We start from the raw sequence: 24115 nt of genomic DNA on the forward strand, positions 1-24115 counted from the left end.
CTCTGGAGCCCACGCGCCACAACTAGAGAAAGAGAACTTGCACGCCACAACTAGAGAGAAGCCCAAGCACCTCAACGAAAAGATCCCACATGTCTCAACGACCCGACGCAGCCAAAAAAAACAAACAAACAAAAAAAGAGGGAAAATATATATATATATATACATACATATGATACACTTTGCTGTATGGTGGAAACTAACACAACACTGTAAATCAACTATACTCCAATAAAAATTAATTTTAAAAAATGACGATCAATCTTCCAATGAAGAAAATTCTATATGGTTATTAAAAGCATTTTTTTCCTTCTTGTGACTATTTATTCTTCTGATAAAGAGTAGATCCAGAAGATTCCACCAAAGAAGACAGTATTTCTTATATTTTCCCCTGAATATAAGAAATGTAGCAAGAATATATTATAGAATTTTCTGCCACCTCGCAGATTTGGAAAGTGTTATGAAATCATAAACAAATCTTAGGTTCTAACCCAACCTCACAATGTATTATTTGGGTAACCTGGGTAAATCACTTGGCCTTTCTCAGCCAACATTTACTTCTACATAAGACAGGGGTAGCACAACTCTTCCACATATACTTTCACTGACACTAAATGAAATGATGAGTTTGAAAGTACTTTCTACACAATGAGGTGCAATTTAAGCAAACAACCTCATAAAACTCACTCTAGTCGACGTACTCATTCTGTAGCAGATGGGGCATTTATCTCATAATATCCTGAGAAAGGTAAGAAAACTGACTTTTTCACCCAAAACAGCATTCCTCCAGATCTTATTACATAATTCTATTTTGTAAAGAAGTGAAAAAAGACAACTGGTCAAACTCAAAGTTCATTATCTCCATAGAGCAATTTTAGGCAGAATATCTGAATAAAACAAGAATGAAAACATTCTATTATTGCCTAGGCTACTCTACATAATGCCTTTTTTCTGACACCTTGAATCATTGCTTGCCTCATAGGTAACATTTTCAATTATTCAAGCACTAGTTAATATTGCTGGTGTTGGCATGATCAGTAATTACTGTCTTTAATAATCACAGGCATCTGATTCCAGCTGCTCCCATCTTTGATATAACCATGAGCAACAGCCTGGTGGACAGGAACCGACAGGGAAAGAATACAGCCGGGGGTCAAGTTGATGCTGGTGGTGTACTAGGTTTCAGTGAGCTACCAGAGTCAGAAAGACATGCTGAAAAGTGAGACCGCAGATTAAGAAAGAATGAATGTCCTGAGAGTTTTGTACAAAATAAAATATTTTCTGAACATGAGAATGATTTTTGAATTTAGATCTGAAGAAGCTGGCTAAATAAATCATACCTTCAACAACCTTCTTCTGAGTAATTATAAAAAGAATTCATCTGCATACTCATTCCCCTGCCAGATATGACTTTTCCCTTCCCCAGATGGCTGGGGTGAGTGTCTGTGCATATGGCCAAGGGAAAACAGCAGGAGCTCAAAGTGTGTAAAAAGAAGTGAAGGCTTACAAAACGTGTATGGTGTGAGACACCAAAGGGACTATAAAACCAAAGAAGACCAATCAATGAACGCAAAGCCTGGGAGACCCATGTCCTGGCCCCAGCTCTGTCTCCCTTGCACAAGCCAGTTTGCTTTTCTGGGCTTCTGCTTTCTCATGTGGACAGTAGTGTGATCCAACTATAATCAGTCTGGAGAGTTCTCTGTAGCCTATGTGAAATTATCCAATGTTGAGGGTCAGCAAAAATAGGTAAAGCAATGTCCCTCAGTATCCACGGGGGATTGGTTCCAGGACCTGCTGCAGATACCAAAATACACACATGCTGAAGTCCCATAGTCAGCCCTCTGTATCTGTGGGCACAGAACCCATGGATACAGAGGCCCAGCCATAGAAGTAAAAATCATACCACCGCATGGATCCTGTGTGAACACCACCAAGAGACCCAGTCCTTTAAGAGCTGGTTCTAGGGGAATATGGAATCTGCATCTACCATAAATCAAATATATTTTTAGAAAAAAACTAATGGGGGAATGAGAATGTGTGTGCATGTGTAGGGATGCATATGTGTGTGCAGATGTGTGTAAAGGTATGCATATGTGTGTATGTGTAGGTAGATGTGTGTGGGGGGGTGTGTGTGTGTAGAGGGGAGCATAGACAATCCGTCTTATTCCTCTGCTTCCCTTTTTGTCTATCGTCCCTCCTCTAAATCTCTGGCACTGAGTGCTAATTTAATTTTTAACCAAGGCATGTGGGCAAGGAAGACGTGAAAGAGGTTGCATATTTATTTCCCAGGCTAGGTCAGAAGCCAGTTTGCATTAGGGAGTGATTCTCTGTAGAATGGGGACAGTAAAGGATTAGTGATGGTGGTGGACAGGAAAATAGTGGCATCAGAATCACCTGAGGAAAGGCTTTTTCAACATCTCTATGCTTTCTCCTCTCTCTCTCCTTCCTTGATATTCTCATATGATCCTGAAAGGACAGTCTTAATGCACCCACACATACACACATACACACATACACACACACACACACTCATCACAACTGCAAGTTACTGCTACTGGTTTGCTGAGGTGGAATAAAAGATGAAGAATTTCACCGCTAATGTCCTTTCCTGCTCTGACACTTTAGGACTTTGCTCCTACCATTGATATACCTTCTAATTAAGGAAACACTTGAGGTGACCAGAGGACAACAGAGGTGACACCACATAACTATGTAGAAAACTGAGTGGCAAATAGATGAGAACTTCTAAAGTACGGAAATATATTGTACGGTAGAGCTAATCAAGAGTCAGTTTTTCATGGAGGAAATAGGTATTGCGCTAAACCTTGGTGCACAGATCTTAGAATGAGAGGGAGGTAAAGCAGCATGCCAGGGGCCAGGCATGTACAGGATCAAATATATGCAGGAGGGCACGATCTAGAAAGACAGTGAGGGGGACAGTGCCATTGCTGGGAGTAGTGCCAGGTCGGGATGACCAGGATAAATGGGGCCTGCGGACCTTGGGCTGCAAACTGCAGAGCGCCAGAACTTAGAGCGGCAACTGTGGAATCACCACTGGCTCTAAAGCAAGAGACCGCTAGAATAAAACACGTGTCTGAGGAAGCAACTTCAGATCCTGGTGCCCAGGACGGGTTAGAGCAGAAAGTTCTAACCTGGGATCCACAAACAGACTTCAAGTACTCGACAGCCCCTGCTGTTCTATGCCACTCTTCTTCTGAATCACACACATACACGCATTTTGTACAGGAAAGAGGAATGCATTACACTCTCAAAAAGGTATGTGACAACCGCTTTCCCCATCCGACCCCCATCCCACCCACCCACAACACAGGAAACCTGAGAATTCTATAGTGTTTGCAAATTTTCCTTGCGGGTGGGGGAGGTGCTTCTCCTGGTTCAGGTGGAGCAAATCAGTAAAGGGTAAAACAGAACAAGAGCAGCTAGTTGGCACCATCCCAGGTGATCCTTGTGTAGCAGCGGACCCAGCAGAGGCTCCAGAGGGGAAGAGTGAGAAGGCACTTTCCCAGGCTCACTTTTTAGGGAGGTGTTGAAAAAAGGGGCTTTCGTGGATTATAGAAAGTTGGCTACAACAGCAGTCTTATCCTGAATTGGTTTATGATTATCACCTCATATCAAACCTCTTTTGCATTATAAAGCCAGTTTCTCAGAGCTATAGTGTCACATAAAATGTGTCTAAGTCACTCAGGAAACTAATTTAAGGAATTAGATCAAGTATGGCTAATTCTTAGTGGAGATACAGACAGGCTTCCAAAAAAAGAAAGCAAAAATCATCATATTTCTTAAATCAAATATCAAAATCCACATTTGACCACTTCCACTTATTTAGTAGGGATATTCCTCAAAATTAGTATTTTAAAAACTAGAGTCAATCCAGGTTGAAAGAATAAAACATACCTTTTTCACTATCTTTATTTTCTACCAAAAGCAGTGCTGACTTTCTGGGTACTTCAGTTAAATTTAGTTATTGGAACATATGAATCATAAAAGCTGTACCTTTAAAAGAGTTTTCAGGAGAAATTTATTTTTTGAAATTTCAACCTGGTAAGCAAACCTTTGAAAAAGACTTGAAAAATTTGTTTGCAAAAGTACAAAGGAAGAAGCAACACCTGAGAAAGTCTAGTGAGCTATCGGTGACACTCTAAAGTAAATTCTAAGGTGTTAATTATCTCAGATTTCCAGGAGGCTTCTGCCCTGAAATATGCTCGGTTTCTGATTGTGCAATTCATGTTTCTATTTTTGATTGTACATTCCACATCTTCTATTAAGCTTTCCCTTCTCTGAATTCCAACAATTTGTGCCTGTGCTAGGGACACTTACAATAGGTCTAGATGAGAGTTATAGATGTATTATAGTTATATCTTTCCTCTCTGCTGTTCTGTGAATGTATTCAGGACACGGAGCACCTCTCACCCACCTTCCACGAAAATATCCAATAAAGTCTGCTGATTGAACACGTAGACATTGTTTAGAGAGTAGGTATGAACCTTACTGCAAACTCATTGTGCAAAAAAATTAAAAGCTTATCTCCCTGTTTTCTACAACGCAAATTTAATTTCTATTCTATCAGTTGGGAAGCTCTGCCTTCTTGGGTTGCTCAAGCAGAGTTATGGCATGGTTCTGGGATTTACATTGTGGTAAAGTTATGAGGGCTGGGCTGCCAGGTGCCTCTGGTCTCCAAGTCACCATGTAACCTTAGCTTGACTGTCATTAAATGCAATTATCATTTTCAGTCCTTGACTTAGTGGGTATTGGCAACATCCAAAACGGATAAATGCTCTCTCCTTCCTGAATCTTGCTACTTCCTTGGCTTCTATGAGTCCATCCTCTCCTGGTTTTCCCCCTTCCTCTCTGGCTACACATTTTTTTGTGTGTTTTGGGGGGGGGTTTGTTTTTTTGCTTCTCCCTCTCTACCTAATCATTATGTGCTGTAGTTCCATGAGCTTTAGAGTTCAATGATCTACTTTATCTCTAGGCAATTCCAACAACCCCTATTAAAAATTGTATCACAGGCCCAGAGTCTTCTATCAAGTCCAAACATACAATAACCTCCTATTTGACAACTCATTTGAACATCTTAAGACAGCTCAAATTTAATACTACCATAACCAAACGTAATTTCCTTCACCCATCCCACCCAGCCCCCAACAGTTCCTCTTCTAGAATCCCTTTCTTGATGAATTATACCAACACGCACCCAACTGCACGGAATGTCACCACGATGCTGTTGTATGGATTAGTATCACCATCCATGCAAATGGTACCTCCACTCACACAGCTGTATGGAATGGCACCACCACCCCCACAGATGTAGGATTCATAGGGTTCTCTCTCCCTCATTCTCAATATCCAATCGAGCACCAAGATCTGAAAATTTTACCTCTTAGCCCTTAAATGGTCTTCCCTCTTCCTCCCCACCTCCTCAGGCCAAACTACTACCATCACCTCTGATCTGAACCAGAGCAATAGACAGCAACACCTTCCTATACTGATGAGTGCTTTCCTTCAATCAGAAGCCACTGTTAGCCTTCCAGGTCCTGTCACTCTTTGACTAAAACCCTTCCTCGGGGGCTTCCCACTGTTTTTAGGATAAAGACCCAGGTGTGGTCCTGTCCTACCCACCCTCCAGCATCATCTCCCCCCACACTCTCCCTGGCTCTCAGCACCCCACTGTACCTTGTTGTCACCACTGTTTTCCCCCAGCGCTGCGCTGGGCCTCTGTATATGAATTTTTTCCTCCCTTATTTGAAGGATTCTCCACCCTCTGGCTTTCACCTCATTAACTCATCACATCCTTCCGACCCCCAACCCCACTTTCTCAGGGAAGGCTTCCGCACCACCCCCTCAAAGCAAGTCAAACCCTTTTTACACTTTCATACCACCATGAACCTCCTATTCTCAGCATTTATTTCCGTTGTAATTTTACCCATATTTGTGAAATCATTTGATGAGTGCCCATCACTTCCACTGGAGTGTCAGCTCCAAGACAACAGAGCTCTGATCTGTTTTCCTCACCACTGAATCATCAGCACTTGGCTCAGAGCCTGGCATCTAACAGATGCCCCATAACTATGTGCCGAATGAGCATTCTTGACAGCATAGAATAATATTAATGAGAAAACTGCCGATGCTCTTATAAGCAAAAACACCAATGGCAGCATACTTAAGAAACAACAACAACACAGGATCTTTTATAGCTTTCATCCTGAAATGAGAGCATAAGGGCCACACAGACCCACCAGGTGTGGCCCGTGAATCACAGCTGTCCTTCAGCATTAGACACTGAATACTGGAAAACATAGGTGGTAGTCAATAACATAAAAGTGCCTACATTCTCATTACCCCCACACCCAGGAAGAGGTGATAATGGGAAGAAAGACCTGCTCTCCCCAATAATAGGGGAGGAAACTTAGCTCCCAGGCCCTCCAGCCTCTGCTTAAGAATAATCATAGTAGTAGATAGCAAAAATGTACTGCGTGCCTACTTCCTGCTGGACAAGGAAACTTACATACATTAACGCACTTGATCCACATAATTATACTGCAGAGTAGGTATAACTGTCTCCAGAATACAAAGGAGGATACTCAGGTTCAAGGAGATAAATAACTTTCCAAACAACTAGTAAACGAAAGAACCAGGATTCAACCTTAGGGCTCTCTTTCTCTAAAGCCATCCCACTGATGCACCCCACTGCTGCTGCTACACAAATTAAGAAAGGCAGCTACAAGCAGCCAAAGCCCCACTGGCTGCGGAGGAGCTAAGTGGCTGGTGGACACTGTAGACCAAAGATAGCTTTAATATCACTTGTCATTGAAAAGGGCCAGAGCAGCCAAAAGCAGTAACAACAGCACGGAGAAGGCTGGATGTGACACCTGTGGCACATGAGAAGCACCTGAGAAGGCTGGATCCCAGAAGAAAAGGTCTCCACTGTGGGGCCCAGCCCTGCCCAGTACCCTCCAGCAAGGAACAACAGTGTGAACACAGAACACAGAACAGTGAAACAGAGCCGAGGTCTGCTCCTGATGCTGGAGTGCCTTAGCCAGACATGTGTTGTTTTGTTTCCACTGTGGAATTAATCCTGGAACTTTCCTTCACTACACTGGTGGCCAAAGAAACCCTTGATTAAATAAAAACAAAAATTAAAAACCTTGGTATAAAGCAAGTTTGGAAGTGTTGTTATTTTGAGAATACTCAACATAGGGAAATATAAGAGAGATAAATTACTGGATTCCTTTAAATAGCCAACTCCCAGAAGCTTTAAAGATTTTTTCGTTGTTGTTGTTTTATTAAATCTCGCATTACTTGACAAAGAGGCTTAGGAATTAGATATACATAATACTAGAGGTTGTAGAGAAACCTTTCAGTACCTCCTGAAAGCCTGTTTATTTACAGAGCCTGAGAAAGGGAGATGGTTCACATTGGGAAGAATTAGAAGGCAGGTGGGGAAATGCTTTTTGAGACTAATTTAGCCACGGGTCTTAGAGTCACAGGGGTTTTTAGAAAGAAGAGTGAGATAAAGAAAGCCAAGTTTCTAAAGATATTAGTCTGCAGCAGTCCACAGGAAGGGATGGAAGAAAAAAGAAAGTGGCACAGAGAGACCAGTAAAGAAGCTACAGTGCTGAGGACGTGAATCAGAAAAGCAGCCAGGAGAACAGAGGGGAGAGGAGGGCATGCGAGATGCCAGGAAGGAGAAACTGAGAGGCCTGGGGACTGAATACTGAGATGACAGCCTAGTTAGCTGCAGGTAAGGTCAGACACACACGAATAGGGTAATATTTTACTTTTACACAAACATGCAGCTCCTTTAACCCACACTTCCTGAGCACTGGTGGTACCAAGTCAGAGAAGACCAAGATTCAAATGTCTAGAAAAGGCACATTTATTGATACAGAAGATCAGAGGTTACCTAGGATGGAATGGGAGTGGGAATAAACTTTGGGGGTTGATAGAAATGTTCTAAAAGTGGATTGAGGTGATAGCTGCACAACTCTATATACATAGACTAAAAGTTATTAATCTGTGCACTTACAATGCGTGAACTTTATGGTCTGTAAATTCACCCTCAGTAAAGCTGTTCTTTTTCTTTTTTTTTTTTTTTGGAACAGAGAAAGGTTTATTGCAGGGCCATGCAAGGAGACAGTGGCTCATGCCTCAAAAAGCCCAAACTCCCCGAAAGCTTTCAGCAAATCCCATTTATAGGAAAGATGAGGGAGGGGCGTGGTTAGTTGTTGCAAAATTTTTGGTTTCAGATCCTTTGTTCTTGAGGTCAGGTATGATGTTTCTGTAAATCTCCACCAAAACAAATGCTATTCTCTGTTCTGACAAGAAAGCACAAGGTCCCAAGGCACAACTTTCACCCTCCGAGGTCCAGGTCCTTCCTCATAAGAAGGGGGTCCCCGCTCAGGCCAGTTACCCTGTCCGTGAGCATTCGTCCAGCACTCAGTCTGGGTCCTCCCGCCATTGCCCAGGCCCAGATGAAGAGGCAGATCTTAGCTGGCAGTGCCTTCAGGGTCAGGTTCCCAGGCCCTACCCAGAAGTCATCACTGAGGGAGCAAGGCACCCAGGACCCAGCTGGCCCTCAGGCTCCTCAGGCCACCCAAACACGGGGGTGGGGGGGTATGCCGGGTCCTGCAGACTGCAACACATGCAGACTGCTACTGCCACTAGGTCACAGAGGCAGGGACAGGGGAGAGGTTCGCGTTGCCCCAAGGCCTGGGCCCGGTCAGTGGGTGGCCATGGCAAGGGCTCTGGAACTCTACAGGACACAGCCCCCGGCCTTCTCCCCAGGCCCCCCAGCTCACCCGCCAGCCAGAGGCTGGAGGGCCAACAGCAGTGGTCCCCAATCTTTTTGGCACCAGGGACTAGTTTCGTGGAAGACACTTTTACCACGGACCGGGTTGGGGGAGAGTTCAGATGGTAATGCAAGCGATGGGGAGCGGCAGATGAAGCTTCAATCGCTCCCTTCTGCTCACCTCCTGCTGTGCGGCCCAGGGCGTGGTAACCCCTGGCCTGGAGGACCCTGGGGAGAAGGCTGCGATCCGCCTCTTACTGCACTCTCTGCCGCGACAACCACCACTCGGCCGACCGATGGCCCAGCGGGGCCTCTAACCACCGCACTAGTGGTCTTGAGCTAACAGTTGCCTGGTAACGGTTGTTCAGGTGCATCTGCTAACAGCTGCGTGCCACCTTGCTTCTATTACAATTCCTCCCTTTTCTTTGCTACTCCTCAATGTTGAGGAGAAAACGTGGGTATGTTTTGGATACAGTGGTTAATCATAAACTCAGTAGAGGAACTGGGTTTTAGGGGGACTTGCTTTCAACCTCCAATCCTGTTTCATCCTTCACAAATTAGTAAAGCTGTTCTTAAAAAGTGATGAGAGCTATGGAGAAGGGACAGTAATACAGGGTAAGGAGAACTGAGAGTGAAGGGGTGGGGTGGGGGTTAGTTTGCGTTTTAAGTAGGTGATCACAGTGGACCTCAGTGAGAAGGTGACATTTGCGCAAAGACCCAAAGGAGGTGAGGGGGGGAGGCTGGGGACAGCCAGGAGGAGGAGCAGTCCAGGTAGAGGAAACCAGGGACGACGTGCACAGGTTCTAAAGTAGAAAAGGAGGCCAGTGAGACCAGGGCAGGAGCGGACAGTGGACAGTAGAAGGTAAGGATAGAGGAGGATAGGAGGGGATAGATGGTGTAGATTGTGTTGGTTCTTGGGATGGAATCTAATGCAGTTTTAAGCAAAGAGTAAGGCGATCTAACTCAGGTTTTAAAAAGATCACCCCAGCTGCAGTACTGGGAACAGTCTCTGGGAAGCAAAGGAGACCAGCCAGGAATCTGCTGCAGTAGTTTAAGCATCAGCTGGTGTTGACTGGGGCAATGGTGGGAGCAGGAAGGTGGTCAGAAACGGTCAGATTCCAGGTATATCTTGAAGGTAAAACCAACAGAATTTCCTGACTGCTTGGATGCGAGCTGTCAGAGAAAGAAGCAAGGATGACTCCACGGTTCTGGGCCTGAGCAACTAAAGATGGGGAAGCTCCGGATGAGGCAGGTTTGAAGGAAAAAAATTAAAAAGCATGTACTGGGAACTTTGCTACTAAACTATATTATATCTGCCAAAGTCACTTCACATAATTTTGGTAACATTCTTCTAAAGGCCAATTTGACTCTAAGGTAGGTTTCCTTCCAACACGTTCATTAGTTGGGGTGCTTTAGGGAAATGAAATGGCCATGCAAAATGTAGAAATATTTATTTAAAATTCTGATTCTTGGCCTTCTTTTTATTCTTAGGACTGCTGAACAGCTTATTTTCTTATAACTTCTTAATTATGCTTCTAATGACATTAGATTTAACCTGCCTGGAAAGGTCCTGCTGTTGGTCCAAAGTGAACCAACAGAAAAGAGCAGTGACACCAATGACAGTCACTTATCCCTCAGTGATTCTTCTTAAACAGAGCCGCTGAGCTGGGAAAAGGCCCAATCAATGAATGTTGGGCTATGTTAATGAACTCCATCTCCTATAAAAATATCAGTGTTAGAGCAACATTCATGACGTGTCACAAAGAAGTGCCAAAATTCAAGGTCAATCTCTCTTGTGAGTTATTTCTCCTTAGAAGAAGGCTCTCTAAAGAGATGAAGGTAGAAAAGGTTAAATTCCTATCTGTAGACCTAAATAATACCTACTCTCATTTCACGATGTAAAATACAGATTTTTCTTTCTTGCACTTCTAAATTTATATGTGCGTGTTGGGTTCTCTCTATTTATTCTGCACATCTGGCCACCGGACTTCTCCATGTGATCGTTATCATTAATACACGAGTTAGAAATACCCATTAGGCTCAGCAGCTGTGCCCAAGGCCATTACTTCCTCTCATTTGGCACAGATGGCCAAAGAGACGATTTTGGCAGACGGGCCAAGTGCGAGCCACCTAATGAAGCTGCAGCCTCAAAACCAACTGATGGTAAATGCAATTTTACAGTTATCCTCAGCCTCCTCCCTCTCTCTCCCTCTCTCCCCCTGCTCCCATCCTTGACACAAAAAGCAGAAGAAAGAGTACACCCTAACTCTAATTTGCCAAAGCTTTAAACACACCATCTCATCTGATTTTCCAAGGAGGAAAAGGTAACTCAACAAAACAATTCCAGTTCTAAAATGGTCATTCTTTAGGTCAAAAGCCTTTTTTCTTCAACTCAAAAATAATCCTGCAAAAGGGATTAAGCTGGTTTGTACCTAACTCAATATCAGAGAAACCATCACAATAGTCATAATAATGATTGAACGAACACAGACAAACAAATATAAGTATGGTATCTGCCCTTCTTTCATATACTCACACGTCTTAAAATGACTTCTCTTAAAACTATAAGTAGGCAATATCCTCACCATGCATAACTCTCTTAGATTGTAAAATTCACTTATAATTTCATAAGCTGTTTAATGGCAAGGTTTCTTTTTCTCCTTATCTGTATGCTGGTGCTTAAGAGTTGCATATCTCCTCAAAATGCCTGATATTCAAATGTTTTGATGCTTTAAGATCATGATAGTGAAGAAGGTCATGAAATTCCCCTCAGACATAAAAGATGCACACACATAGACACACTGTTTCAGCCAGTTCCTGAGGAAAGAATATTAAATTTAAAAGCCTATTAAAAACCTGCAAAACACCCTCCAAACCTTCCCTAAAATAAAGAGCAAATGACAATTCAAAATTACGGTTTCTCTGCTCCCAGAGAAATCCTGCTGTAAAGATCTATACTATTCTGCCACAGTTCACCACAGATAGACCTGTTAATCAATGACTCATAGGACTTTATCCACGGTAGAAACTATATTCTCCAGTTGGCTTATACAATGCCATGTAATCACCATCAACACTCTAAATCTAAAAAGGTATAAAAAAGTAACTGACTTTATCTTGTGCAGAAATGTCTATTTTTTTTAATCAATCAAACTGCTTCAATGTTGGGTAATACTGCAATGAGGATATTTATAAAGATGCTCTCTGCAGTAATCACCTGATTACTTGTACACAAATTTGAGTGGAAAATCCTAACTTCTGTTTCAGCAGTGAAGATGTTAATCACACATTACGACTCCTATCCAGAGCACTTAGTAAAGAATTGCCTGCAATGTTTAAACGTCCACTGAATATCCAAAGAGTTGGGTGACCTCAGAACTTATTTACCTTGCTCTTTTTTGTTAAGTGTGAATGGCAAGAAAACTGAGGCCCAGATCCAGGTGGCACGGTGGGTCCTTGGGAGGTAGGAATAAGGAGCAGAGTGTGTGCAGGTCCCTGTGCTCTTGACCTGCAGCTCCGGGATTAGACCCACCATCAGAATCACTCGGGAAGGGTGTTCTAATACACAGGGGCTCAGTACCAATACAGATTCCAACACAATAAATATAGACTCCAGGAATCTATATTTTTAAAACAACTCCAGGTCCTTCTGAGGACCGTCTCTTTACAGAGCCTGGTTGCAACCTCTGGGCTGTACCTACTTGCAGAACAGTGATCATGTATGATTTTCTTAAGCAAGGCTCCAGAACAGCCAAACAAATCAATAATGGAGCTCTTTTAGTATACACAGAGCTTTTAAAAAATATATCTAATTTTGTTCTCATGATGCTTACTATTATCCCAGTTTATAAAGGAGACTCGGGCACAGAGCTCCCACGGCAGAGCTGGAAACTCAAGCACTCTGACTCCGAGGGCCCTTGATCTCCCGATCCACTTCATTGCGCACGGCCCCCAGGCTCACCTCACGTACAGAAATACAACCAGTGAGGGGTTTTCAGTTCTGCTCCGGGACGCAAGCAACCACAGGTGGGAGCAGTCTTTAGAAATGGCCTTATCAACACTGGCACTGCCCTCAGGAAGCCTGAAAGTCGGCCTGAGAGGGAAATGTGGCTGGTTCCTGGGAGGATCCTCTTTCCTGGCTGAGATACTGATGGATGCTGTGCCACCATATAGAAAAATCCTCTCCTGAAACTCAATCCGCTCCCATCCCTGAGGTCAACCATGAGGTTCCAGATAAGAAGAGAGAGAACTAAAAAAGTTCTTGAGTCAGTGATACCTGGGCTTCTTATTTTATTTAGTTAGTTTTTAACATCTTTATTGGAGTATAATTGCTTTACAATGGTGTGTTAGTTTCTGCTGTATAACAAAGTGAATCAGCTATACATATATATATATCCCCATATCTCCTCCCTCTTGCAACTCCCTCCCTCCCTCCCTATCCCACCCCTCTAGGTGGTCACAAAACACGGAGCTGATCTCCCTGTGCTATGGGACTGCTTCCCATTAGCTACCTATTTTACATTTGGTAGTGTATATATGTCCATGCCACTCTCTCACTTCGTCCCAGCTCACCCTTCCCCCTCCCAGTGTCCTCAAGTCCATTCTCTACGTCTGTATCTTTATTCCTGTCCTGCCCCTAGTGGGCTTCTTAAATATCTTGCTCTATGGCTGGTTACTCTCCAACACACTTAATGGGCTCACTTAATGTTGAGATGCAAGAGGTCCTCTTTCATCCTTGCCTCTGTCTCTTCATCAATCAACACATGAATAAAGAAAAGGAACAGAATACCAATAGCTGCTGATTGAGGCATTGCAAGTTTGCACATGAGCAAAGAATGACAGCAACATAATTCTTAAGCAATCATAGGATACGGTTTTCCAAAAAGAGGTCAATATAGAGGAAGTAGAAGAACTCCAAGAATACAGTGCCCAAAAAGAAAAATACAGTAACCAAGGCACATATTGACAAGGTCTGGTAATTTCATGCCCCATTAGGACAAGGGGTAAAGTATGTCCTTATTTACAAAGGCAATACATAGCTAAACCATGTAACTGACTCCTCCTGTCCCAATTCCACACTATCAAACCCTGAGCCACAAAGAGGCAAGGTGCTGGCCAATGAGCTCCACCCACATCTGCAAACTCTTCAGCAGTTACATACATCAAATATATCAATATTCCACTTTAAAGCAACTGATAATATGTAGTGACAATAAATTAACTACAGACTTCTGGAGAGCAATATTGATAGAACAACATGAAACACAAATCAAAAGTTGACAACTTTGTGAAAGATAACAAGGTCAGAAAAGGAAATTTAACCATAAAACCCTACGGATGACACTAAGATTCACAAATTAGAGTTTCAGTAAAAAGTCAAGTTAAATACTGTGTAGAAAGGCCTTAGGGCTGTGCACGATTTTCTCAAATGACATTTGATCAATTGGGAAGCCCTATCTTTAGATGATATTAAATACCTTCAAGAAATGATAAGTAGCTTTGACCCAAAGCTAAAGAAGATAAACTGTGTCCAAATTAAATCAGATTGTAGGTAATTAATGTTTCCATAGAAGAAAAAACCAAAACCTTCATTCCATATTTCTTTAGGCTTTGAATTCTCAAAAAACCAATCAGTCATATCAGCTCAAAGACATCAGTCTGAGAAAGACTAGTGAATCTTTGCAGCTGAAGGGTTATTGGATTATATCTGTACTACTGCCTATCACAAAAACAGCACTTTAAAAAAAAAGTCTCCTTTCAGGGAATGTCAAACAGAATAGATGAGGAAGCAAGTCAAAGAGAGACTCTATCAAAATAAATCTCTTCCATTTGGATATCTACCTCAATTATGAATCTAAATTTCCAAAATAATAACCACAGCTGTCACTTGGGAAGTGGTTGAGAATATTGTCATATTAAAAGACTTTTTTTCCTTAGTAATATGACTTTGTAACTTTGCTGTTGTGTGAATTAGATGCAAACACAAGATCTGGCACTGATGTCACCTTGGCTACTATATTTTTCATCCTGGAATTCAAACCTCACTATAATTAATATCTACTATATGCTGAATCTTTTTTTTTTTTAATTTTACTATATTCTCTTCTGGATTCGCAGAGAGTAAAGACATAGGTAAAGGATATTCTGTCTTTGACAAACGATCACAAATTTAACATGAGCAATTCCCTAAGCCTTTCTTATTTTAGGTATCTAAACTAATGTTACTTACCAACTACTAAACATATATCTGAATTATTATATTGCAACATATTTAAAGAAACACTGAAATAAATACATACATACATACCAGAGCACATTTAGCACAAGAAATAGTCTTTTCTATAATGAAGTGCTTTGTAATTCACTGTATGATAAAAACAGAACTTAGCATGGTAAATAGGCTCCTAAAATTTACTGCTCAGACTACCTTCCTATAAATGTTCTTTGTTATCACTACTACAAAAGTCAACAGTGTAGTAGGCTGCTAGTAGTTCCCACGGCTGTCTGGGTTACCCCAAGCCCATGATCTGGGGGGTAACCTTGAAAAAAGTCAGGACACACTAGCCTCATCTGCACTCCTAGGTCATCAGAGAACTAAATGATATCAAAAAAGCAGAAAAATTACTCTGCCGTTTGTGAAGATAAGGTCCTGCTTGGCAGGGGCGGGGGAGGGGACAGAGAGTGGCACAGAGAAAAAAGAAAAAAATAGATTTAACTGGGAAGTATCCTCTTTGGGAAGACTTTAATCCTATCTGACTTGAAAGTGAATTTGAGGAGTTTTTTCTTTGAGCCTGGGGAGCTCTTGACCTTTTCATAAAATTTACATAATTCAGCATGAAGGGAAACCCCTAGTTGAATAGAAAGATGTTGGCAACTAGAACTTGATCTCACAGAAAGGTTAGGAGGTCTGTACCCACCAGGTAATAGGTGCTGCTTTTATTAATCCACAGGGGACACAAGAGGCAGCTTTGTTCTTTTTACAGATGGGGACCCCTGAAGAGATCCTATAATAGGGCCCCAGTGAGCTGCCTAGACAGGAGAAAACTGACCCTCCCTCCTTTTCCCTGTGGCTTCAGGAGTTGCAGAAAAGAGGGGGAAGGCTTGCCAGAGCCTCTGACAGACATTAACCCCAACATACACATTCCTCTCCCCAGGAGAGCCCACCTAAGCGGTCCACTGCTCACTCAAAGCTGCATTACACAAAGAGGCTAGCTCCTCGCTAAGGCTGGCAGACCAGATTAAGACATTTTACATGGGACATACAATTTAAGTGAATTCTACCCTCATGTTGAGGAAGGCAAAGGTAGGAGGGAAAGGGGAGGCAAAGGGAAGGAATTAGAGAGTACGGAGATTTTATTATGCACCGGGCATTGTGCTAGATGTTTACTATGCGTATCTTATTTAGTCTGAGAATAGCCATGTCATCAAGGTAATAGAATTCCCATTTTACAGATGAGGAAAATGAGACTGAGGGGAGATGTGTTAGCTCGATCCCAGAGCCAGTACCAAGATCACACAGCCAAGAAGTGTCAGGTTTAGCATTCAAATCCAGGCTCCAAGGCTGTGCCACGCTACCTTGCACACACATACAACGTGCAAGAACTGGAAGAACTAAAACTTATAAATAATAAGGCTTCTAAGTAATGATTTAAAATGAGACACCAGAACTTGTGTCATAAAAAATTGCAAAATGCCTCCTCCACTGCTCTTGGCATCTGTCCCATTAGCATTGACTGTGTTCCCACTGAAGCGATCAGCTTGGATGGGACTCCTTATTCGAACAATATCCTGTATGCCAAACAGGCTGTGCTGGGGAGTAGGGGGATTATAGAAAAGTCCTGCTTCTAAGTAACTGGAACTAGCTCATCTGGCATGGAAAGTAGACTATATTATACCTCAAACAAACATGTAGGAGAAAGTCAAGAGTCTACGAAAACTGCCAAAGAGTTTCCTTCTTCATTTAAAAATCATCTTATCAGTCAGTTAATTCCAACCTTGTAAAACTCTTTTAGACAAACTTACAGCTTTCAGTGCTTTCACCATATGTGGAATTAATCTGACTCCAAGTCAGGTTTGCAACTGTTATTTTTTTATACATAGTTCTTCTTAAAATCTCATCGAAATTTATAGCACCGTATGTCTAAATCAAGTTAAATTAAATGCATTAATGCATCACAATGTGCATATGAAACATGGCAAGAGCAAAAGAAATATGAAGAAAGTTGAGCGCTTCTTCCACCTCTTAGGTAAAGATCTCAGCAAGAAGGGTATGAGCATGAGGGACCCTAACAGAATCACAGAACCAGGGAAAAGATGAACAAAACGAATTTCATCTATTTATTCCCAATAAGTGGGAAAGCAAGATGTTCTAGGATAAATTCTCAAGTTCTACTCTCCAAACTGGAAGAAATTCTGAGATAATGGGAACCAGATACAGAAGGAAGGAAGGGGGAAGTAAGGCACTGCCTGACACAGAGACAAAACCAGGTCTATCTCCACTGTCATCAAAAGCTCTGTTTAATAAGAAAGAAGGGCTCCGAACATCGCGTGTTCATAATATTTTCCATTACTTGCCAAATATATCTGTGAAGAGCAAATCATCACATTGGCTTATACTGTACTTGACTGGAATTAAAATCCCTCCAACTTCAAAGCGAACTCCTGTCATGCCAAATGTCCTCAGTGCTAGACTCTAGCTGGCTGTCATGTTTTCCATTTTATTTCATCCTGTTACCTTGTGCCCATGATTCTAACAGGCAGTTCTCCCACCCAGTCATTCCAAATCTAGTACTTGAATCCAAGTCTAACTTCCACTTACTTGTCACATTTTTTATTTCATATTTCCACTCAGGAAACAAAAAGTTGACCCAATCAGGATCAAGAGCAGAGGACATTTATCTGTTACTAAAGGCTTCTCTCTGGGTGTGAGTATAGATTTCCAAACAGCGAACACACAGCATACATGTCTCCTCACTTATCCCACAGATGTGAGACTTCATCAAAGGTGTATCTAACATTAAAATCTCTATCTGCAAGAGCCTCCCTAACCTCCAAGCCTGTGACCCTACGAAAAGAAAATGTTTACACTGATATGTTCTTTTCTCATCTAATTTTCACAATCTCTTTCCCATTTCTAAAAATCCAGGTATTTGTCCACTCTAATTGCATTCATGTAAAATATCTATATATGCTTTCTTTCCACAGAAAAGTGATAACATGAGAGGAAATTATGTGCCATTTGTTAGATGTTAAGAATACAGACACACCATAATAGTTAATGGGTATTTATTGTGTACCAGACTCTGTATAGAGAACTTAACACTTGGTTCATCCTTTGCCTTATTGTTCAGTCTTTTAGAAGAATCAGTACTACACTCAATGGATTCTCCCCTATGTCTACAACTCCCCTCTTGGTCTCCTTCACCAACTTGTCTTCCTCCATCCCCTCCCTACATCCCCAGTTCCTTCTTCTTGCTGCACTCAAATTGGAGACCATATTTCTTCCCACAGCCTGTGTCAGCCCTTCAGCTACAATGATGAACTCATCAATATCAGAGATCATGTACATTATCCTCTCAGCTCACAATTCCAACTGACTGTCTGGCAGAACCTTCCATCTTTCGACAGCTAAAGGGATCTTCATTGACTATAAGCACACCCAGCCATCGAGGTCCAGCACTAATCCTCCTCCTGCACAGGATTTACCTGACCTCCACAGTCGGAATATTTTTTAATTTTTTTCTTGTATCTGTGTTTCTGTGGAATTTTGTATCTCTGTCGTAGCATTTAACACACAGCTGCCTCAAAATCACAATTATATACATGTCTGTAACCTCCATTAGGTAACTGGCAGAGAAGAGTGGGTATGAAGTGAGGAGAGTTGCTGAGGTTTAACGTTTTCTTTCACCGGTCCAGTTTAACATCACATAATCTTGGATTCTTCATCTGTCAAATGGATATAACATGCTCTTATAGGGATGTTGTGAAGACAATATGGAAAGCAGTTTGCATGTAGGAGGGGCTGGAAAAGTAGAAGCTGCCAGGAGCAATATGTTTGTTTGCTTTGAATCCTTAAGGGCAGAGATGTTACCTCCACAGCACCCAGCCAGGACTTTGTTATATTAGTATTGACTAACATCTTCATGGCTCTTTTATTAGATGTGCAACACATTTCCAGGAATTGAAAACTGAAATTTACTTATTTATCACTAAAGCCTCCTTCCAGAGGATGATTTTAGAATAACAGAACTATTAGAAGCGACTGTCCAAGTGTTGGTTTTTTTCTTTTTTAATGAGACCTATTTGGATCCACAAAAGAAATGATGTAAATAAAATAACACTCCTTTTTGACCACCAGGTCTGCTTCAGTGAAGTCTACTGACATCTTTGTAGTTTAGTAGACATATGAGAAAGTGGCAGCCTCTCAAAAATATTTGCTTCATTACAAGATTACTTGAGGAGTAAAGAGTATTTTCTCTGCCAGGGTCCTGGAATCAAATGTCCCTTTGAGTTTCCAGTTACATTTTTGTTCCTTTGGAACCTTGAAATATTCTGTGGTAGGTTTTAACTAATTACCTAAAGCCTTAATAGGAACTTTTCATTGAAAGGTTCAGGATGCTCCTTTTTTCTGACCAACTTTCTATTCTACCTCTTCCTGCAATGACAGGTACCCAACTGACTTTTCCTATACTTCTTAGTCCTACGTGCAGAATAAATTGTTATAAGCATGAAAAGTTTTAAACTATAAATGCTTTTGTTTCACCAGATTCAAAAATTCCTCTTTTGGAACACTTCATGCTCTTCCATTTTCTCTGAGATATGAGAAAGAGACCTAGGAACCCTCAGGAACAAACTTGGACCTGTTTATTGGATGTTGAGCATGTTTGTTAGAGATTTTAATATCAAAATCAGAAAACTCCCAATCACTCTCATAATGATGGATGTATTTGTTTACATCAGTATTCTGTTAGAGAAAAACAGTTTAGAATTGAATGAGACCTCAGTAGTTACGGATTGCAAACTGGTAGGTCCCAGGTCACTTGTGGCCCAGATATATTTTTAATGTGGTCCTTTCAGTTTTTTAAATTAAAGACACTTCAAATTTAAAAATCTGGAAGTTTCTTTTTTTCTTGAAAAAAAGAGAACCTTTTAAAGCCACGGTGGCAACAGCCAGCAACAGGCAAGTAGGAGCTGCCCCCTTTAGAGTGGTTTGCATGTTCCAGCCATAATCCACACCACCTCTCTCCCACGCGTTTCCCACTGGGCCTGCTCCAGTCCCTTACCTTGCCTACCAAAGCCCTGCACACACTGGACAAGCAAACACAGGATTTTTTAAAAGGCAAAGAGCCTGGATCCAAGAAGGGCTTTCCCATTCACTAGCTCTGTGACCTTGAGCAAGCTCTGAGTCTAGGTCCCCCAGTTTTAAACTGAAGATACTTCCTTGACCTCACAAGGTTGTTATGGGGATTAAAAAAGAAGTGTACAGAAAGTACTTTGTAAACTGGAATATAAAATGTTTGTCATCCTTATTCATTTCACAGCACCCGCCCCCCCGTCAGTAGCACAAATCCCCTCCACCTACCTCAGTTATGATCGCTTCCCTTCTTCCTCCTATAATTACACTCTGTATGACACAATTTAAAATCCAAATAAAAAGAATTTGATATATTTTCTGGCCTCACTTAATAAAAGGTAGAAAAAAGGAACAAATATCAAAGGAAAACAAAATGAATTGTTGAATGCCAGTGGGTCTTTACTAGGCCATTTCTGTTTGTAATGAAGGTATGAAGTTAGTGCAGAGTGTAATTACTGGACTGCAGATCTCTCCAAGTGCTGTGTGATAAGTTCACCCATCAGGTGCCTGAGGCCTAAAGGTGAAACTGACAGCCCAGTTCTTAGGGGTTCCTGTTAGACAGACCTCCTCTTGGGCCTCACCAGTGCTCCAGTAAAGGATCCAATCTATCAGAAAAAAACCAACAGGATCTACAAAGCTGGGCTTCCTTCCTCTCTACATTTTAATATAAGCTCTAAAAGCTTAGAATCTGGTGTATTAAGCTATGGCACACATTTTATATATATATCTACCTACATACAGATATACGTCAAAAATCAATGAGACTTGAAAGAAAACAGAATCTTCTCAGAAATGGGCAGAGGTGCAAAAAACTGCACTCAAAGAGTGATGCAGTGGATACAGAAATGTTAGCAAAGATGTATGCTATGAAAGCTATCTCCTTACATTAGGAATTCACGTATGTATTCCTGTTCTGGTCATTTTACAACAGAAGAGCATCCTTGTGTGGGGAACCATAATTAATTCATCTTCTGCTTTTAATGTTAAGACAATCACGCCTGAGTGAACTGCAAAATATACTATGGAAAGAGAGGGGAAGAAGGGGTTTTAATTGGAATCAGCGTTCTGTATAAGATCACCAAAATGGGAGTAATTTATGATTCAGGACTCAATCCGTTGAAAAATCCATCTGACGAATCCTTTTTAAAGCACTCCGTACAGTGCAATTACCGCTTTTCTTGAAGTTGAATGAAACCGTCGCTTGAATACAGATTAACGAATGCCAAATTACCACAAGGTCCTCAGTGTACATTTCACTTTTAAAAATCAAAATAAATAACAGCATCATTTAAGAAACCAGTTCTTTCAACAGACGCCCCAAGGCTGATGTTTAAGCAAGTCTCCTTGGCAACCAAGGAGCAAAGTACATCTTGGGCTACGAGGAAGGGGAGAAAAGGGGGAGCAACTCCAGGGCTGGGTAGAATAAGTAACCGGGAATAGTAATTGCTCCAGCTAGACGACGCTGCTAGAGGCTGCATGCCCCTGAAATTTCAACTCCGGTCTCGCCCCCACTGGCTCACAAGCAGCCTCCCACCCTCTCCCTCCGGTGTGCAGGCACCAACCCCGAACAGGTTACGAGGAGAGAGAGAGACTAGCTTACCCGAGGGGGTGAGCGGTCTCCGGGGTTACGTACCCGAGGCGGCAGCGCAGGCACCGGGCTTTCCCTGATGCACAATGGCCCTGCTTCGCCCGACGATGCCGAGGTTAAGAGAAACCGCAGTAGCTTCGTTCTGCCGGTTTGGGGATGCAGCTGTGAAGAACGAGCGCGCTAGCGCGTGTGTGCGCGTGTGTATGTGTGTGTCCGTGAACGTGTGTGCGAGCGTGTGTGGCAGTGAGCGTGTGTGTGTCTGCGCGCTCCCGGACTCTCCCGCGGGGAAACAGTGTCTCCTAGTAAATGAAAGCAACTGCCAGCCCCGCGGGTGGCGCGTCCAGCTCGCTCTGCTCTAGGCAACAGCGTCAGCCTGGAACGCACCTCGGCGGAACCGCGCGGGCTCAGGACAGCGAAGGGCTCCGCCCCCCTCCCGCCTCCGGCGAGCCAGCGCGCACGCACACCCCGCCCCCTCCGCCGGCGAGCGCGTGCGTCCCGCCCCCGCCCCCGCCGCCGGGGAGGCGCGCACGCTGCTCACCCCCGTCCGCTCCCGACGGCGCGCCAGCGCGCGCGCCCGCTCTCCCCGGAAGTCGCCCTCCTCCGCAACGGTCCTTTTTTGCTCTCCAACAGTGGCGCTGCTGGCCGCTGGATCTCTTGCACCGCCTGCAGTCTCAGCTGCGGCTCCTCCTGCGACGACCGAGATCCTGGGACCCAGCCCGCCTGTTCCCAGACTCCCTCCCAGGGCTGGAGAACGACCTGCGGGAACAGACGCCGTGGCCCCAACTTGGTGTGGCCGCGGGCTCTGGCCCTCTGCTTCCCTCCCTCGACCCAACTAACTTGTAAAGTTCAAATTGCTCCTATTCCTAGTGGCCCCTTTGCAGGACCTATGTCGTGGCCCTCCTTAGGATAACATACTTTATGGTACTGTCGAAAACGGCTTTCTGGTAACCTTAAGAAATGACAAGGAATCTCCAGGGATGGACGACGGAAGCCCTGAATCTGAGGAATGAGGAAGAGTATTTGGTTGCAGCTAATTCAGCATCAAAACTGCAGAGACAACAACCCCAGAATACCACCATTAAATTTCGGGGCCTGGCCCACTCGTGTCACTTGCGGGTCATTCCTGTGTAAAACATGCTTAGAAACGCAAACCTAAGCAAAATGAATAATCTTGATAGGTAAAAATATTACATATTTCACTTTTGAATTGAAAACCTTGGTCCGATGTGGAGTTATGCAACGTGGTAACCATGAAATGAAACTCTAAATTGGAGTAAGCTGTGTTATGTAGGAGTTTGGGGTTTAAAGTACTAGTAAGATGGAATTTCACAGAATGTCAAGTCCCTTCTCTTGCAGGTGTGTTCTTCCACATTTGGGCTAGGAACATGCCCTGATCTATTTCAGGTGTCCCTAACATTCTCATTAGTCTCAAATCAATGGTTCATCATTTTTTCCTCTTTCAGACCCACAAGTTTTCTGGCCCTGTCCCCCCCTCACCCACTCCCTTGGGGCCCATCTGGCTTTCAGTGCTTCATTCCCATGGTCTTGGTATTTGGACTTTAGACCCTCGGTCCTACTTGTCTAGAAGTCCTGGACACCAAGATAGGCACAGGGAAAAGAATGACAAACAACTGACTACAAACATTAAGTGCAGTGTCATTTTCTAGAATTTTTCATAAGCAGTTTTATATTTTTTATTAGGTGTTGTTTTATACCAGAAGATCAAATGTCGAAGCATGTTTGAACCCAAAATACTGACAATGACTTGGTGTCAATAAATAAAACATTCCCTTAAGATTCATAAAGTATTTGTCACTAAAGTGAATGTACTTAAAATTTTAAACCCCATCTATAAGGATTAGATTATCTGTTTGTTTAGAATAAACAGAAGCTACTTATCAAAAACAAATAGAAAAGCAAAGAATATAACAGTATTTACACAGAAAAAAATATGCCACCAACTCACCAACTGTGTGACTATGGAAGGGTTTCTTACTGCCCAAGCTGGGTCTGTCTTGTTCATCATTGTATTCCTACAAGCTAGCACAATGCCTGTCACATATTAGGGGCTCAATAAATATTGCTGACACATAAATACTGAGGATTTAATAAGAAAATATATATTAAAGGTCTAGTAAAATGTCTAGTTCAGAGAGGGCAATTTTTTCCCTATATGACTCCTTAAGATTGATTTAAAGCATAGGTTTTTTTTTTTAACTAAGAAAGCCTTTTATTTCTCTGAAATAAAAGACTCCGTATTTGTTAGATAGCCATAAAAATTCAACCCAAGCGTGTTTTCCAATATACTGTTAGTAGAGGAGCAAATAGATTTTAGGCACTATTTCTCTCTTGGGCACCATTGTATATG

The 24115-nt window shown here is 42.5% G+C and overlaps 1 protein-coding gene across 7 annotated transcripts in view; it reads right to left on the reverse strand.

Moving 5' to 3' along the window:
* The window catches only part of KLHL32 (kelch like family member 32), a 229167-nt gene extending 207043 nt beyond the window's left edge, over positions 1 to 22124 (reverse strand). For 5 of the 7 annotated variants that reach the window (XR_005022231.1, XM_036872155.1, XM_036872153.1 and 2 more), the window contains exon 1: positions 21793 to 22124. The gene's annotated coding sequence lies outside the window, so the exon portion shown is untranslated. Of the gene's footprint in view, positions 1 to 21759 lie in introns of all 7 variants that reach the window. The other 2 variants (XM_036872158.1, XM_036872152.1) reach the window with 1 other exon arrangement.
* Between the last annotated feature and the right edge of the window lie 1991 nt (positions 22125 to 24115).

Source organism: Balaenoptera musculus, chromosome 12 (assembly GCF_009873245.2).
Source record: "Balaenoptera musculus isolate JJ_BM4_2016_0621 chromosome 12, mBalMus1.pri.v3, whole genome shotgun sequence".
Classification (NCBI taxonomy): Eukaryota; Metazoa; Chordata; class Mammalia; order Artiodactyla; family Balaenopteridae; genus Balaenoptera; species Balaenoptera musculus.